The sequence below is a fragment of the Mya arenaria genome, chromosome 11 (genome assembly GCF_026914265.1).
Source record: "Mya arenaria isolate MELC-2E11 chromosome 11, ASM2691426v1".
NCBI classification, from domain to species: domain Eukaryota; kingdom Metazoa; phylum Mollusca; class Bivalvia; order Myida; family Myidae; genus Mya; species Mya arenaria.
Window position 1 is genome coordinate 50,404,367 of NC_069132.1, and position 19,187 is coordinate 50,423,553.

The following is a 19,187-nucleotide window of genomic DNA, read 5'->3' on the forward strand; positions in this document are numbered from 1 at the left end:
ATCGATTAATTATTTTATTAAATAAAAAAATCGAGTATGGACACTCATCACGCACATCTTGTAAACTTGGAGATTTTCATTAACAGCACACGTTTAAACACGTGCTTATAACTGTCATTTGCTGCATAAAACACATTTAATTGATTTGGTTCATTATTTGTTAAAGGCAGTTATAATATATTAACAAAATAATGATCGTAAGTTATACAGTGAGACAGGTTTTAACACTGTATACTGCGACCTCTGTAAAGAATATACTAGAGTATGTACGTAACAAGGCAATTGAAAAAGTGAATAAAGGGTTTATATTTCGTGGGATCTTGAATTCGTGGATCACCCAACCCACGAAAACCACGAACATTAATGCCCCACGAACATTAATGATTTCACAGTATAACGTAGTGGATTATTGGGGGCCTTGCCTTCCAAAAGTCAAGCTTAAAATACATAGTGTGGGCAGAAACAGTTTGATCATTCATGAGTTTGATTTAGTTTGATATAGAAATAAGTTTATAATGGAACAATGCTTTCTACGTTAATCCCTTCAAACAAGGATGCTAAACAAAAATGGTAGGAGAATAAAGCAATATTTGTGAAAACGTCAAAAATAAATCAACAGGTAGGGCAGATCACCAGTTAAATATATAAATATTACTTCCCACTGTAACGATGTATTCTACGTTACTCCTCTTCCTATACGGGCGCTAATTAAAATGAGATGAGAATAAAGCAATATTTGTGAAAACGCCTTCCATATCAAAAATACCTCAACACGCAGGCAGATCATGACGTTAATATAAAAATTAATTCACATTGTAACAATGTTTTCTATGTCACTCCCTTCTCATAACAGTCTTTAACAAACATGGGAACAGAATGGATTATGGAGCCTAGTCTAAAAATACATAACGTAGGCAAAAACAATCATTCATGAATTTGATACAGAAATTAATTTATAATGGAAAAGTGCTTTCTACGTTACTCCTTTTTTACCACGGTGCTAAACAAAATGGGACGAAACTATTCAGTATTTGTGAAAATGTGTCTGGTGTCAAAAATACATGAAAGTCATATGACATTTTGTAGGCTGATCATGTGTTTAATATATAAATAACTTCCCACTGTTTAAAATAAATATATTCTACATTATCCCCTTCCTTATAATATTAGGGTGCTAAATAAAATGGGACGAGAATAAAGCAATATTTGTGAAAACGTGTTGGGGGTCGAAAAATACATCAACATGTAGGCTGATCACAAGTTTAATATATAAATATTTTCCCACTGTAACAATGTATTCTACGTTACTCCCTTATAACAGTAGTGTTTAACCAAAATGGTACGAGAATAAAGCTATATGTGTGAAAACATGTTGAATGTCGAAAATAAATCAACATTTAGGCAGATCAAGAGTTAAATATATAAATAACTTCCCACAGTAAAAATGTCTTCTACATTACTCCTTTCTTATAATGGCGCTAAACAGAAATGGGATGAGAATTAAGCAATATTTGTGAAAACGCCTTCGATGTCAAATATACATCAACACGCAAGTCCTAGATCGTCTGCATAATATCCACGCGCTGGTCCGTGATTTCCGTCTTCTACGTCACTCGGTTTATGACACTCACTAATAAGGTACAACATGCCAATTAGTGCATATACCCATGTCACTTATCGATTTAATTGGGAATAAAGGTAATAAAAGAAGATGTACCCTGATCATAAATACAGATAGGGGAAGCCATTGAATGCCAATTAAGAATTTTGCAAACTGTGAAAACATCGAAAAGGTGCGTGTATTGTCACGTTCCGTGCTTAGTAACCTTCAATATACTAGTAATCGATTAATTATTTTATTAAATAAAAAAATCGAGTATGGACACTCATCACGCACATCTTGTAAACTTGGAGATTTTCATTAACAGCACACGTTTAAACACGTGCTTATAACTGTCATTTGCTGCATAAAACACATTTAATTGATTTGGTTCATTATTTGTTAAAGGCAGTTATAATATATTAACAAAATAATGATCGTAAGTTATACAGTGAGACAGGTTTTAACACTGTATACTGCGACCTCTGTAAAGAATATACTAGAGTATGTACGTAACAAGGCAATTGAAAAAGTGAATAAAGGGTTTATATTTCGTGGGATCTTGAATTCGTGGATCACCCAACCCACGAAAACCACGAACATTAATGCCCCACGAACATTAATGATTTCACAGTATAACGTAGTGGATTATTGGGGGCCTTGCCTTCCAAAAGTCAAGCTTAAAATACATAGTGTGGGCAGAAACAGTTTGATCATTCATGAGTTTGATTTAGTTTGATATAGAAATAAGTTTATAATGGAACAATGCTTTCTACGTTAATCCCTTCAAACAAGGATGCTAAACAAAAATGGTAGGAGAATAAAGCAATATTTGTGAAAACGTCAAAAATAAATCAACAGGTAGGGCAGATCACCAGTTAAATATATAAATATTACTTCCCACTGTAACGATGTATTCTACGTTACTCCTCTTCCTATACGGGCGCTAATTAAAATGAGATGAGAATAAAGCAATATTTGTGAAAACGCCTTCCATATCAAAAATACCTCAACACGCAGGCAGATCATGACGTTAATATAAAAATTAATTCACATTGTAACAATGTTTTCTATGTCACTCCCTTCTCATAACAGTCTTTAACAAACATGGGAACAGAATGGATTATGGAGCCTAGTCTAAAAATACATAACGTAGGCAAAAACAATCATTCATGAATTTGATACAGAAATTAATTTATAATGGAAAAGTGCTTTCTACGTTACTCCTTTTTTACCACGGTGCTAAACAAAATGGGACGAAACTATTCAGTATTTGTGAAAATGTGTCTGGTGTCAAAAATACATGAAAGTCATATGACATTTTGTAGGCTGATCATGTGTTTAATATATAAATAACTTCCCACTGTTTAAAATAAATATATTCTACATTATCCCCTTCCTTATAATATTAGGGTGCTAAATAAAATGGGACGAGAATAAAGCAATATTTGTGAAAACGTGTTGGGGGTCGAAAAATACATCAACATGTAGGCTGATCACAAGTTTAATATATAAATATTTTCCCACTGTAACAATGTATTCTACGTTACTCCCTTATAACAGTAGTGTTTAACCAAAATGGTACGAGAATAAAGCTATATGTGTGAAAACATGTTGAATGTCGAAAATAAATCAACATTTAGGCAGATCAAGAGTTAAATATATAAATAACTTCCCACAGTAAAAATGTCTTCTACATTACTCCTTTCTTATAATGGCGCTAAACAGAAATGGGATGAGAATTAAGCAATATTTGTGAAAACGCCTTCGATGTCAAATATACATCAACACGCAAGTAGAACATGACTTTAATTTACAAATAATTTTACTCTGTAAAAATGTTTTCTACATTATACATACATATACTCCCTTTTTAAAATGGTGCTAAACATAAATGGTACGAGAAAAAAGCAATATTTGTGAAACAAATGATGGATTAGATACAAATTTTTATATTCTTAAATAAAAACTTGTAAAGTACTTATGAGACGTAATATACTGCTTTACAGCGGAAAAATACCTGAAAAAAGATTATATAAAAGCAGCAACTTCCATCAAACTGTAACTTAAAAAAAATGTTGTAACAAAAAACTTGTTGTTGTTTTCTGTGTGTGTGTTTCAATATGTAGTTTAAAACCTTTAAAGCTGCACTCTCACAGATTTACCGTTTAACAACTTTTTTATTTTTTGTCTTGGAAAGAACAAATTTTTGCATAAATTATCTGCAAACCAATGATTTTTTGTCAGCAGTCTTATATAAATGGTTTCCATGGATTTTCGCAAAAATTGGCTCGTTCCAAGACAAAAAATAAAAAAAGTTGTCAAAATGTTCAATCTGTGAGAGTGCAGCTTTAAAGCTTTTTGCAGAATATTACTTTCACACAATTCTCCAAAGATGACAATAACATGCTTCCATTAAACCTAATAAAAAAACCTCCTTCTTTTTCTACCTGTTTTTGAAAAGGATGTAAGTTACCCTAACCAAACCTTTTTTTCCAACCTTAAAAGAATACAGAAATTGAGATTTGCCTTCAGTTTTTTTACTCTGCTAAAAATTCTGTTGATTCTAAAGTAGGAAGTTACACAATAGATTTTTAGTTTCCCTCTCTTTTTTTTTTTTTGGACACTATTTATTTGGCAAAAAAAATGGGCCTACCAGTAAGTTATATTCCTCTTTGTAAAATTTAAATGCATTGCTTAAAAAAATTGCCTTCAAAATTGATTAAAGACGATGCATAATCAGCCTACAGAAACCGGAAACATTTTAAAGCTAAACTCTAACAGATTGATTATTTAGACTATACTTTTTTACTTTTTGTTTAGGAATGAGCCAAATTTTGCGTAACAGTCTTGATTCTATTGATATAAGATTGTGAACAATAGAGCAGTTTTCATATTTACGATAAATAATTGATGTTTTATGGCTGAAAGTTAACGCTTTAAGAACAAGAGCTGTCACAAAGACAGCGCGCTTGACTATTCCGCCGCTTTTCAGTGTAAGGATTGTTATTATAGGGCCATTATTTGAATTTAATGCAAACTAGTGTTATCATACTTGGACAATTAAGTAGATTGGATGGTTGAGTACCATTGTATAAAGTCTCAATGTAATACATCAAGATATGATGACTTAAAGGTGCTTACATGCAAAACCTTAAGCAAGGTGTGAGTCGACGCCGACGCTAGGGTGAGTAGTATAGCGAGATCCTTATTCTTCGAATAGTCTTGCTAAAAATGAAATTTTCGGCAATTTACCAAACAATTGTTCCATTGTTAGTTATCTTATAAGACTGAATTGAAGGCACTGATGCCAAAACAAGCCGATTCTGAGACAAAAAAATCAAAAGGTCAAAACTGTCAATTTGTGAGAGTGCTGCTTTAAAACAGTATTTCATGAGCATGGACCCCCTTGTCTTTAACAAAATCTTTCGAGGTCATTGACAACCATTCACTTTTCAGCCAGCTAAAACCACAGTCAACAGAGATTGTCTTACAAAAATACACAATGCCCAGTCTCCATGAACTAAAGTTTGTTATAAGATATTCTTATTGTTGTATTGTCTTTTTCAACAGGTCATCCAAGTATTTCGTTATCATAATCACTCTTGGTGTCCTGGGGTTTCACTCTTTGTTCTGTTAACGATCACTGACAAACTTAACCTTAGTGTATATGTTTACGAAAATTTATTGGCCGTTCTTAAAAAGCCATTAGTATCTTTTGCCACGATTTGCAATCTGAATGGTGTAAATGATTTGCAATTTAAATAATAAAAGACGTCCTTATAAAGTAGGTTAAGAGATGACAACAAAGAGGTTTAATTTCACATATTTTCACCTTTCGTGTACCTGTGACTGATTAATCTTCCTGATTTGCATTGCTCAGATACCTATTTGGACAAAAAAGGACTAAAACATGGGCTGACCCAGAATTTGAAGTAAGAGGGGGCGCACAAAAGGGGCTCATTTTTGGGGCATGGGCTGTCTTCCACAGGAACACTCTAAATAGGGTGTAAATATATCAAGGTGGTTTAGGGCCTACCCGAATAAAACTACTATATAGAACTATCATAGAATGTGATTAATACCCCTGCATGCCCAAATGTCAATTATACTGCCTAGGATACAACAATGAAAGAAATCACGTGAAATGTGTTTCATTTAAGGTAAAAAACTGCCACAGAGTTGTTAAAAATTTAGCAAAACATACTGAGTTCAAAAGGTTGCTGTGACCTTGACCTCAAAGGTAAGGACAAAGGTCTTGTGCATGACATGTCCTTATACTATGATGAACTCCTCTGCTAGATAATTTAATAATCAAATCATGTATGACAAACATATGGACCTGTCACAAAGACCATACCAACTTGTTTTTATGTTTACCGTCAAAACTAAATAGGAAAACCTCTCTTAAGCTATCCTGAAAAAAACAGACTAACCCTGAAAAACAAACAAATAATAAATGAGTATCATCCCTCGTAGAATATTAACACAAGAGCCTTCTCAGTCCATTCTGGATCATTTTCAATTGTTTCATTCCACTTCAAAATGAGAACTTTGCATACCTGTTGCCAAAGGAAATATGCATATGTGAACATTGATAAGTATGTAATTTCTATATAACATTTCAATTTCTAACGATGTTAAAAAAATAAACGCTGTTTTAAATAGTCAAGTAACACCTCACATTGTCAAAACACTTGCATGATATCTTGATCTTTATATTAGCATGTTTTTTGTGTGTCAAAATATGACTGAACAAAACATGATTTCTATCAATCCATACTTTCAGCAAACAGTCCTGGCTTTGTGCAAACACAGATATGGTGTTGTTTACCTTGATAAAAACCAGAGCAGTTGTTTAACCTGAACTCCTTCCAAAATCTGCATCAAGGGGATGGATCTTGAATGGCAGTGGTATTAAAATGACAAGATCAGAGAATACAGCAGATTTGACATTGATAAAGACAGTGCGCCCTAGACAGTCTCAACCAAAGCATTTAACAAACTGTATAACCTATGTTTATTTACAATACATGTACTAACTACACGTCATAATAAATATTTCTGTCTGTCTGTCAGTCCTGTTAATTAACTTTTTAGAGCTGTTTGTTTGGACTAGTGTTTGCCATTCAGAAATAAGTAATAACATTATTTCTCAGTCTAAGAAAACTGTAGGTATTAAAAACTGATATTTAACTGTTACTATGGAAACAAACCTCTTAGGGGTTTAGCCAGGTTTAAGAAAGACAGGGAGCCACAGAAAAGAGACCGGTTTCCATGTATCAAGAGGGCACCCTTCATAATTAGCTGTGTAGAATTTTAACATTTTGAATGTGACAGAAAATGTTAGGTTATGTGTGTTTAATTGAAGTACTATTAGGTTTCAATTATGTAAAGCCTGTGTGTATTTATAATCATGTTAATATAATGTTATTAGCAAAACGAAATCGATATTTGACAGTCTTAAGCTTTTTATTCAATGAAGGCAGGAGATTGCCAATCTTGTTCTTCATGATGGGTGCTTCCAAAAAAGAACAGGGTGCAGCAACCTTCCATAACTCTTTAGCTAATACCCTTATATTTTTTTGTTCATCAAGTTACAGTAACATTGACTATTAACAAATGATGAAGTGATAATTTTCTTATGCTTATATCATCAATTTTTATTTAATTGTCATCAGGTTATCTTCTAGAATTGATTTTTACATGTAATGTATTGAAAATAGATACTTGTGGTTGCCATGGTAATAACTTGTTTCTTAATGTTATTATATATGTAAATATAATATTGCATTAAGTTAACTTATATTGTTTTAAGAAATATAATTCCACAACATGTACAGAGACAATAAATACACTAATTTGTATTTTTGTCGCCATGGCAACATTTCTGTATATATTTGTTACATTTATTGATTTTTTTTAACAAGATTTGTCCATTGGTGAAATTATATTGTGTATAATGAGTATAGCTACAAAATGCATAGATACATGACAATACCTATTTATTGATGTATTTTTTTCTGAATATTTCGATAATAGAAGAGGTTTTGGACACTTATTCCCCTTGGTCTTAAATCACTGTAGCAACGAAAGTTTTTATCATTCTGACTTTTTAAAAAAAATATATTGTAAAGTGATTGCCGATACTTAGGCAATTTAAGTACTTTTTAAGAGATGCATGTGTAATCCCTTTATGTTATATATTAAATTGCATTTTATTGTGGTTGTCATGGTAACATTTTGATTGCCATTCAAAACTTTTTTTCATGACTTTACAAGAATTTTGTCACCAGTTCAATAATATGTTATTTTATTTATAAAATATAACTACAAATTATAAAAAGACATGAAAAAACAGGTTTTGTTTTATTTCTATATCTAAAAACACACACACTTTTTGACACTTTCATGGAACAATTTATCGACCCCTGTGCTTCTTTAAATTGTCATAACAACAAAAGTACGTAAGATTTTGACCTCAAATTTTCGCCAAAATGTTTCTAATGATGTACTCTATAAATAAGTACCAAAAACTGCAAATGTCATTTTTGCACCTTGCTGTGACCTTGACCCCAAAGGTAAAGACAAGGGTCTTGTGTGTTACACTTCCTCATACTATGGTCATCACTTCTGCCAAATAATTTTAAAATCCCACCATGATTGAGATATATATGGACCAGACAAAAGCGAGACATACGGACGGACGTACTTGATGATGCCCATGATACCTATAAAAATGGCTAATTCCAGTCCAATATGGTGTAACTTATATATTTTTTCACTTCCATATTGTCATAAAATGTTTATTTGGACATTTGAAGGCAGGAGGGAGGGGGGGGGGGGGTGCAAAGGCAAGTTGCTCCCCCACCTGTATACACTGGTGTAAAAGGTGGTATTTAGACTTTAGATATAACCACTTATTTGTTTGAAATACCAGGTAGGCTAAAATGTCGTCCAAATGAAATCAGAAGACCGTCTAAAGATTAATGATAAGTGATATTTCGTGTTGATTTTCATACAGTTTGCCTTTACAGCCAGACAAAAAGAACAAAAACAAGATTATGACTTGAGACGTCTCTTTCATTAAATGTATACTTAAATCTTTACAATTTGGCAGTCAAAAGTAATGAAAAACATCGTAAAATATATCATAAAGAAAATGCTAATAATTTGAAAGGTAATAAAGAGTTGAAGGTTATTCGATGTACGGTACATAAGACTTAGGCGACTATAAATTAATTGCTAGATTTTTATACCGCCAGCCCCCTCCTTTTCCAAGCCACCCCTTAAATTTTATTGACTCCAATAAAATGTTGAACAAGGGTCTGTATTTGTGTATAAGTCTGGTCAATGTTCAGCAATGGCACTTATTCATACCAGCTGGTGTTGATGTAAAACATTCACATGTAGTAAAGGAGAATTGTTACGATGGTGTTTGTGGCTTGTCTAGTAACACTTGTATATGATAAGAAACAGCATGAACACATATTCAACGTCAAAACAGTAATCCATATAAAAAATAAAATAAAATGTCAACACTTAATTGCCCCTATTTAAAAAACAATTTGGATGAAAACCTAACAATTAATTTATATTGGTGTTTTGTTGAACCTTTTAAATGCAGAAAAGTTATCAGCAGGTTATCTATTGGTTAGTTTGCACATAAAAGCAATTTGATTGGACAACAGTCAGTATTGGATAAATATTGACCAATCCTTTCAAATTTTGGCTAACTTTAACTAAACTACAGAAATAACCAGTTTTATTCATTGTAACAATTCCTTGTAACCTGCTTGTTTCTTATCCTTAAGGCCCTGTATTTCAATAAAGTTAGTAAGGCGTAAGATCGCAAGATCATAACATTCTGGGAGTAACCTTATTTATAACGTAAACTCTGTTTCAATAAAAATATCATTAGGACACTTTTTTGCATAGATTCTGCCCGTAACTTTACCAGTGTACTCTTAGGCAAAATTATGTTAACGACTAAGATGTCTTTTTGAAACATGGCCCAGGTATTTATTGCAATATTACACGTAAATACTGTGAACACCGTATTTCCTTACTTCTGCATCTGCAGTCCAAATCAGCATCTATGTGTATGTGTGGATGTTGTGTTGAAATGTGTTGAAAACAATTGAGTCTCTTCGAAGTCTCCTTTTAAACTCCACATCTGCAGTCGAAATCAGCACCCATTGCAAAATGGATACGTCTATTCCATTGTCTTCCCGGACCACATATTATGAAGCTTAGTCTGAAAAACATGTTATAAAATGTAAAAATATCCTTGGTTACGAAAATAATTAGGTAGTGAAATGGGAGAAATTACTGCCTGTTTATAAATACAGACTATTATATGTTCACACAGTATCTGCTTACATATTAAATGTCGTATCTGTATATATATTATAGCTATATTTGTAAAATTTGAGGCCAAAAAAAATGATAGAAATTATAGACATAGAATTACTTTTTTCTGTAAAAATATATGTATACATAACAAATGCATATTGTTGAGACAGGGAATACCCCTTGTAAACTTGCAATCTATATGCTTATATTAGATGAAGCCTTTGAGAAGTTATAAGGACCCTTAGTAATGATATGCCATGAAAGCCCAAAGCAGATGTAAATGAGGGGCGCATATAGCAAAAGCCTTTGGCTAAATGTAGAAGAACCACATGTACAAGTTTGTCCAGTAAAAAACACAATAGATAGTTATACTGCAGTGAACATATGAATGCAGGTATGGGTCCCTGTTGGCCCTTAGGAGCTGCAGTGAACATATGAATGCAGGTTTGGGTCCCTGTTGGCCCTTAGGAGCTGCAGGGCACATATGAATGCAGGTTTGGGTCACTGTTGGCCCATAGGAGCTGCAGGGCTCATATGAATGCAGGTTTGGGTCACTGTTGGCCCTTAGGAGCTGCAGGGCACATATGACTGCAGGTATATTAGGCCACTGTTGGCCCTTAGGATCTGCAGGGCACATATGAATGCAGGTTTGGGTCCCTGTTGGCCCTTAGGATCTGCAGGACACATATGAATGCAGGTTTGGGTCACTGTTGGCCCTTAGGATCTGCAGGGCTCATATGAATGCAGGTTTGGGTCCCTGTTGGCCCTTAGGATCTGCAGGACACATATGAATGCAGGTTTGGGTCAATGTTGGCCCTTAGGAGCTGCAGGGCTCATATGAATGCTAGTTTGGGTCCCTTTTGGACCTTAGGAGCTGCAGGGCACATATGAATGCAGGTTTGGGTCAATGTTGGCCCTTAGGTGCTGCAGGGCACATATGAATGCAGGTTTGGGTCCCTGTTGGCCCTTAGGGGCTGCAGGGCACATATGAATGCAGGTTTGGGTCAATGTTGGCCCTTAGGAGCTGCAGGGCACATATGATTGCAGGTTTATTAGGTCACTGTTAGCCCTTAGGATCTGCAGGGCACATGTGAATGCAGGCTTGGGTCCCTGTTGGCCCTTAGGAGTTGCAGGGCACATATGAATGCAGGTTTGGGTCCCTGTTGGCCCTTAGGAGCTGCAGGGCACATATGAATGCAGGTATGGGTCCCTGTTGGCCCTTAGGAGCTGCAGGGCACATGTGAATGCAGGTTTGGGTGCCTGTTGGCCCTTAGGAGCTGCAGGGCACATATGACTGCAGGTTTATTAGGTCACTGTTGGCCCTTAGGAGCTGCAGGACACATATGATTGCAGGTATATTAGGTCACTGTTGGCTCTTAGGAGCTGCAGGGCACATATGAATGCAGGTTTGGGTCCCTGTTGGCCCTAAGGAGCTGCAGGGCACATATGAATGCAGGTATATTAGGTCACTGTTGGCCCTTAGGAGCTGCAGGGCACATGTGAATGCAGGTTTGGGTCACTGTTGGCCCTTAGGAGCTGCAGGGCACATGTGAATGCAGGTTTGGGTCCCTGTTGGGCGTTAGGAGCTGCAGGGCACATATGACTGCATGTATATTAGGTCACTGTTGGCCCTTAGGAACAAGATTTTAAGTAACTTGTGGCTAATACTTTTAAAATTATAAGCTTTGGAATATGTGTCCTTGTTAAATAATGACTTATCCCACAAAAATATGTATGTCAAGAAGTCTGAAATGTTCTGTTTCACAATAAATCTAGAGTATCAAAATTTACATAAAACGCATAAAGCAACTGTCATTACTGATACATTTTGTACTAAAAAATATGCATTATTCATTCAAAATTCTATTGTGACAGACGATGAAAGTTGATAAAAAAACTTGTGCCAGATGAACGTGCTTGGACCATTAATATGCTTCAAAATGTATTAAATATCCTGAAATGGTCTCGCGCTTAGTTGGAGTCAGCTGTCAACCATTTGCATACAATTGTTCAGATCGCAATAACTCGAGGACAGGTCCCCGAAACCATTCTGCTATCGATAATTCATCTATTCACATAACATTGCTAAATGCGGCGAAAGTTCAGTTAAAAAATTACGCTCGAATGGCGGATACAGTTGCTTAATTATCATGTTGTATACAAATGTTCTTTTAGCCCACAGGTCTTTTTACAAACGATTGAATAGTTCTGCAAATTAATGAATAATTAAGGCAAATGTTGGCCTATATTTATATAGGACCTTTTGAAAAGCTAAAAGTGTAATATTGTTATACAATTCTAGAAACTGCAAACAATCCATTCCCAATCTGTCTGTCTGATGTTTGAAAAGAATTCATAAAATATTGAAATGCTGTTAAAATTACTATTTGCATTCACAGCTTCAATGAACAGACCGTCACTTAGGCCAAAAAAATGAATTGTTTGTTTCTAATTGCACTGAGCCCATACATTGATTTTTTTCTTCAAAATTCATAATAGGTTGTTTTTTTATTTACTTTTTTATTGTTATTTTTTAAGTAAACTAATGTGACTGAAAATATTAGGCACGCTTTGCTTTAGAACCATCATCATTTGGTTTGGATTAATTATTGATGTTCTGATGATCGATTATAATCGAAAATTGATTGTTGGGGCCTGAAATTGGCAACAATCGATTGTATATCGATAGGCCATAATCGCTCATTGATTTACCTGACAAATTATTTTCTTCTTTCCTCTCGTTATTTGCATTTTGTTTATTTCCGCCAATTTTCTCCTTTGAGTTCATTTATACATTCGGAGGCGTACAGTTGTAAACTCGTTAACAATATGACCGAAAGAACAACAACACTTAATAGCTTCAAACACTTTACATATTTGAAGCATTGTAAAGGATTAGTAGATACTATACAAGAATAAAACAACAGTTATGATATGGTCAAAAAACAATTGTACTATCGATAATCGGTTACTAGAGTGAAACCGATTATCGATAGTCAAATTGGAACCGATTCCCAACACTTAAGGATTAATGTTCACTTGAGAACAGTCGGTAAAAGCAACACATCTAAAACACTTATTTTATGGTTACTCCTGAGGCCAAAAAAATGGTTTGGTTAGGGTTACATCCTTTTCCAAAACAGGCAGGGTAAGTAGGCTTTTATTGTTTTTATAAAAAAAATAAAAGGCTATTTGTAAGAAAGTTTTTGTCATCATTGACAAATTGTGTTAAAGCAGTGTTCTTTATAAAGCTTTAAAGATTTAAACTTGTCCATATTAAAACACACACTTTAAACTTGTAAAAACAGTAGGGTTGGCACATATTTCGTAGATAGGGTCGCGTAACCTGAACCAAATGTATTATTTTAGGCCTAAGAGGAAAAATGAATTATAACTGCAAAGATGAATAAATAGCATATTTTATGGATACTGAATTCCTGAAAAGCTATCAGGCCTTATTGAATAGCTTAAAAGCTGCTTTCAAAACTGACGATCCATTATACTTTCACAAACAGTTAAAATTTGTGATCCATATTCATGACCTTCATTATAAAGACAACTTCAATATAAAACCATACCCGTGTTCAAACTCCAATTAAGTCTAATTTTCCGAGCTATAAAGTACAAATTTTAGCTGTAAAGGTACACATTTATTCCATACGATAACCATTCATTTTTTATGCATTATACATTCAATACCCAACTTGCAATTAAACCTTTGATATTAATGACATCATTCATTTTTAACAAAAAGAAATCAGACACTGTTATAATCTGTTGGAATAAACTCATAAGATCGATCATCACGAGGCTGAGCAATATACGATCATGAAATTTATTACAAATTAAATCAAAGTGAATGAGTTCCTATGCCCAAGTGTTCATTAGTTATTGACCTTAACCATGACCAACTGACATCATATTCAATAGGAGTCATGTGCTAGTCATAACCAACTGGCCTACAATGTTTGAGGGCCATGGGCCTATAAGCTTTCTTCAGTTATTGATCAGAAACAGATTTTCACAACAATCTTGATCTTTCATCCCTTGAACTCAAAATCAAAAGGGTTCATCAATTGGTCATGAACAGCCTGCCTACCAAGTTTGAGGTCCCTAGGTGGCTTATGCTTTCACAAGTTATTGATAGGAAACCATGAGGACAGAGGGATGGGCTGATGTACAGAGGGTCCAATAACTATATGCCGCCCTTCCGGAGGCATAAAAATGGTCAAGTTAGAGTGCATTCAGATCAATTTGGTCAAAGGCCTAAAAGGGGCATAATTTAGAAGTTACAAGAGAGATCAGGCTGGTTATAAAACTGTCTTAATATTTCCAATAAACACTGTGACCAAGTTTGGTAACAATCCATACAAATGGATGGATTTGGTGGACACCACCACAGCCAGCCTTGCATGAATGATTCTCTAAAGGACTGTTTTTTTAACGGACAAATATATTCAAATATGTGCGCTGCTTATGATTTACAGACAATTAAAACTGAATCAGAAAAATTACATGAATTATAAATCATAATTATGTTTAAAGCAAAATATTTAATGCCTAGTTTGTTTTATACTGTTCTCATAAACATTTTGTTATAACAGAATTATTAATTAGGTTAATGGTTGTATTACACCGAGGACAATTATGAATTCTATTAAAAAGTAGATCAACATCATAATGGAAATGACACAAATCCATTTATACTGTATAAAATACATGTCGAACAAATTACGTCAAATGGGAACCATTTTCCACTTTTGTCCAATGCTAATTAATCTACAGTAACAGTTGTCAGTCCTTTCTGAATGCTCACAAAAGCATTAATCATTGCTATTCCCGCTGCTGTCTCGGTCCATTCCTTGCCACTCCAGGACGCTAAGAGACATCGCGAGAAGTTGAAAGGATCCTCGCCCCAACCCATTGTCATTAGTCTTTACATTGCGAAATTCACCAGATGCCCATATTTAGTATCGCTCCATACCCACTAGTAAAAACTTAAATGAATTTCGATGCCTTTCATTACTCGGGAAATTGCTGATGGTGATTAAGTTATAACGTCTCAGCATTTGTGACCTCCCGAGCCCGGGCAGGCCACAGCTATGAAAACAAGATTTGGTGACAATTGAATGGCGAACGCTTGTGAAGCCCAAAAACCTAATATTGTTTGCCGAGGGGGGTGATTTTAGAAACAAAATCCTCCTCCGTGTGATGTTGAACGAAATAATTCTTGAATGCAGACCTCTCAAGTGGAATGGTTTATTAGAACATTGTGTTTTCCCTGAATTTTAATGCCCCACTCCCCTTGAAACCAATTTAAATGTTAACAGGAAAGCATGTTTCAAGGAATTCCATTCAAATGCTTTTGCAATCAATATAACTTCCATCCAGACTAAACAAAGAAGTCTGCTCAGACAACTAATCAGGAGTCTGTAAATTTGAGAACTTAAAGTAGTTAATCCATAAGTACAAAATGTAGGCGAAAGGTTATCGTAAATATAGCTTCCCACAAGCCCTGCATACTTTTTTTTCAACTAGGTCAAAAAATATGGTTTGGGTTACATCATTTTCAAGAACAGGTAGGGTAAGTTTGGCCTATTTTTTATGAGGATATATGTACAAAGAATGTTATTGTCATCACCTAAGAATCGTGTTAAGGACAAATCATGTATAACGCTTTTAAGGTTTTAAACATATTTTAACATACACTTCAATTTTTTTCGACTGACTATTAAACTGGTAGGGTTTTTTCGTAGGTAGGGTTTGCGCCTTTTTCGTAGGTAGGGTTGGGCAGGGGAGTAGCTAGCCCTCTATTCATGTGGATTCATAAGGCGCTTTATTTAGTACTGGGAAATGGACATTTTTGGGACCATGCATGTAGTCAAGTACGCATACCGCAACTTTGGCTGATTTTTTATTTATTTTTTTGTCAGAATCATGTGGATTCAGCCTCGTACTCACATATAGGCAGCAACACGCATGGGGTTGGGAAACCCGAACAAAATGATTTTTTTCTTTTAGGCCCAGTGGATAAAAAAGCATTTATTTACCATCAACTGTCGGCTTAAATCATATTAGACAAAGACTTAAGGGTATGAATTTACTGTACAAAATATACTCCAAAATGCATGTCCAACAATCTACCTTTTAGGGGGGAGAGAGGGGAGAGGGGGGGGGGGGGGCAAGCCCTAAGACCCCTCAAGAACTTGATCAACAAAGTGTTTTTATCCTCATCTGACCCTTGTATGAAAGTTTCAGTAAAGAAAAATAACAGTTTAGTTCTAATATTGTCATGAATTTCTCAACACTTCAACATATTTATACAAGATTGGAAAGTGATAGGAACCTACAATGAAGGGTCCATGTTTAAAGCTGCACTCTCAAAGATTGCACGTTTTGACAACTTTTTTAGTTTTTGTCTTGGAATGAGCCAATTTATGCTACAATGCATGGGAACCAGTGATATAAGACTGCTGACAAAAAAATCTGATTTTCATATTTAAGTTCAAAAATTTATGTTTTATGCATTTTTCTTGAACCATTAGTAACACTTTTAGCCATAAAACATTATTTTCCAATGGAATAAGAAAATTTGTGATCTGATCTTTTGTCAGCAGTCCTATATCACTGGTTTGCAGATATAAAAATTATATGCAAAAATTGGCTCATTAAAAGACAAAAATTGGAAAAGTTGTCAAAACAGTAAATCTGTGAGATTGCAGCTTCAAGTGAAATTTTATGATTGAAACATTTCCTCTTTTAAATTATGGTGTAAATCAATTTAATTTATGTTTTTCAGCAAAAAAATATTGCCATAGTTATAATAATTAAATTGGTTATTATGATTTTTATCAAACTTTCAATTATAACTGCACAATCGCAGAAATAAATCAGGTTGTAATTTAAATTGAATTAGGTTGAACTACAAAAGTACTCCAATTTTTTAGTCAACACAATTTTCTGAAGAAGGTCTCAAATTTCAAATTAAACGTTAATAAATCATTTGTAATACAAAAAAGAGAGAACTTTTCTGTTTTTGAAAGGGATTTGTAAATATTGTGTTTACAAAATTTAACAATGTAAGTTAATGGGTTTAACAAAATTAGTATTTTCTCTTTCATGTGCAACTAGAAATACAGCTCAATCCATACTATTAAACTTCACAAAAACCTGACAATGTATAGAATAATTACAACTATTAACATAGGATACTTACTTTTTTCGTATGCATCCTGCGCTTTTGTGATATTCTATCAAATCTAGGCTAGAATATTTTTAGCTTTATAACAACAATACAGTGTATATCTAACACACAACTACTACTACTACTACTACTACTACTACTACTACTACTACTACTACTACTACTACTACTACTACAACAACAACAACAACAACAACAACAACAACAACTACTAACAACAACAACAACAACTAATTTAGTAATTATAAGAAGAAGCCCTAAAGCCCACCAGAATGTACCATTTCACCCTTTAAAGCAACTGTGCACCAGATGATCAATTTGCAAGAAAAAAAGAAAATTGTTGAAAACTGTCATAAACTTCGTATTTATGTGTACAATGCATTGAAACTTACTAAATGAAGTACCACATAGTTAACAATTTATTTAAGTTTCGAAGTTATTTCGTATTTTTCCATTAAAAAAGATTACTGGGTATGTCTACCTAGTAGAATTCATACCTTATGCATGATTGGCTAGTCGGTTTTATCACATGATATTATGGAGTTAGGTGTATAGCTGAATTACCGGTATGTCACACGATTAGAGTAAGCCGTCGTAGCTCAGTGGATACGATGCTGAACTGCAATTTTGGCGACACCGGTTCGAACTAGGTCTCCAACACAATTTTTTTTTTACATTTTGGTACTTTTTTTACAGTAATGATATCAAAGCGTAACACAATCTATTAAATAATTGTCCTGAGATTCGTTACAGAAAAAAACTTTTTTTGGTGCCAATCTGGTGTACAGTCCCTTTAATACAACTTTTATACCGTATTTTACTCTGACCTGGAGAGGAGGGGGGCACATGTCTTAAAGTTGTGTCCAGATGTTCTTCCACCTCTAAAGCCAAATCCTGGATCCACCCTAAGCCTAACGCATGTCTGCAGTGTTGTTTTCAGTCCTACAAGGGGCATAACTCTACAATTATCAAAGCCAGAGTTATTGGCAAAGTTCCACACAATCATGTGTATTCGGTAAATAACGTAATTTGTGAATGTTTGAACTTTTTTTGAGATATTGGCAAGGCTTAAGTTTTTGCATGCAAATAACGAAGCTATTACATAGCACCAAGCCTGGTTTTGGCAATTTAACACCAATTTTAATTGCTTGTAATAATAACAATCACATAAAACATACCACCACAACAACTTCTACTACTGCTAATATTGCTGTTATTACTACTACAACTACTACTACTAATCATGAATAAAATGAATGATCATGGAATGCAATATAATAGTTACAATTATTTTATTGTTGTACCTGCTGTATAGTTCTCGACATTAATACCCGAAAAGTCAGTGGACTGTCTAAATACCGACAACTTTGGCCACACAGCTGTACTGATTACAATATTGTTATTAAAACTACACAAAGAAAAAGTACTGTAAAGAAGAACTATGAAGGTTGTCTTCATTATTTATTCTGAACACTATTATTTATAAACAACAAATTTACAACATAAATACATACTGCATTCTATTTGAACGATTTGAGTTTTTTCCCCAGTATATATACATAGATGCAATATTAAGGACTGAAAGGCCTTCTTTTAGTGTCCAAGCTACCGACCCCTGTGAGGCAAACCGTGTTAGGTGGGACAGGGAGATGTTCAAAATCAGTGACATCTCCCATTCCATGAACTGTGACAAAGCTGTCAGCTCCAGGGATTGAATTTAGAACACAAAATTGTCAGTTTGTCAAATCCACTGATTTGATCCCCCGGGTATGGAAAAACCACAAAGCAGAATGTCTATCTGAAGAAAGCAGCCATAAAACCACTGCTACAACTGAGAGACACGTGTATTTGATTAAAAGCATGCAATAAACATGTTCTTTCGTATAAACAAAACATCCCACGAAATTCAGACGATAATATTTGCACGTAAAGGTTGATATTAGAAACTGCATGTGGCCATGAACTAAACACTAACAGACAGTTGGGTACTCAGACGAAATGCAAACTGTTGAACGATCTACACAATGT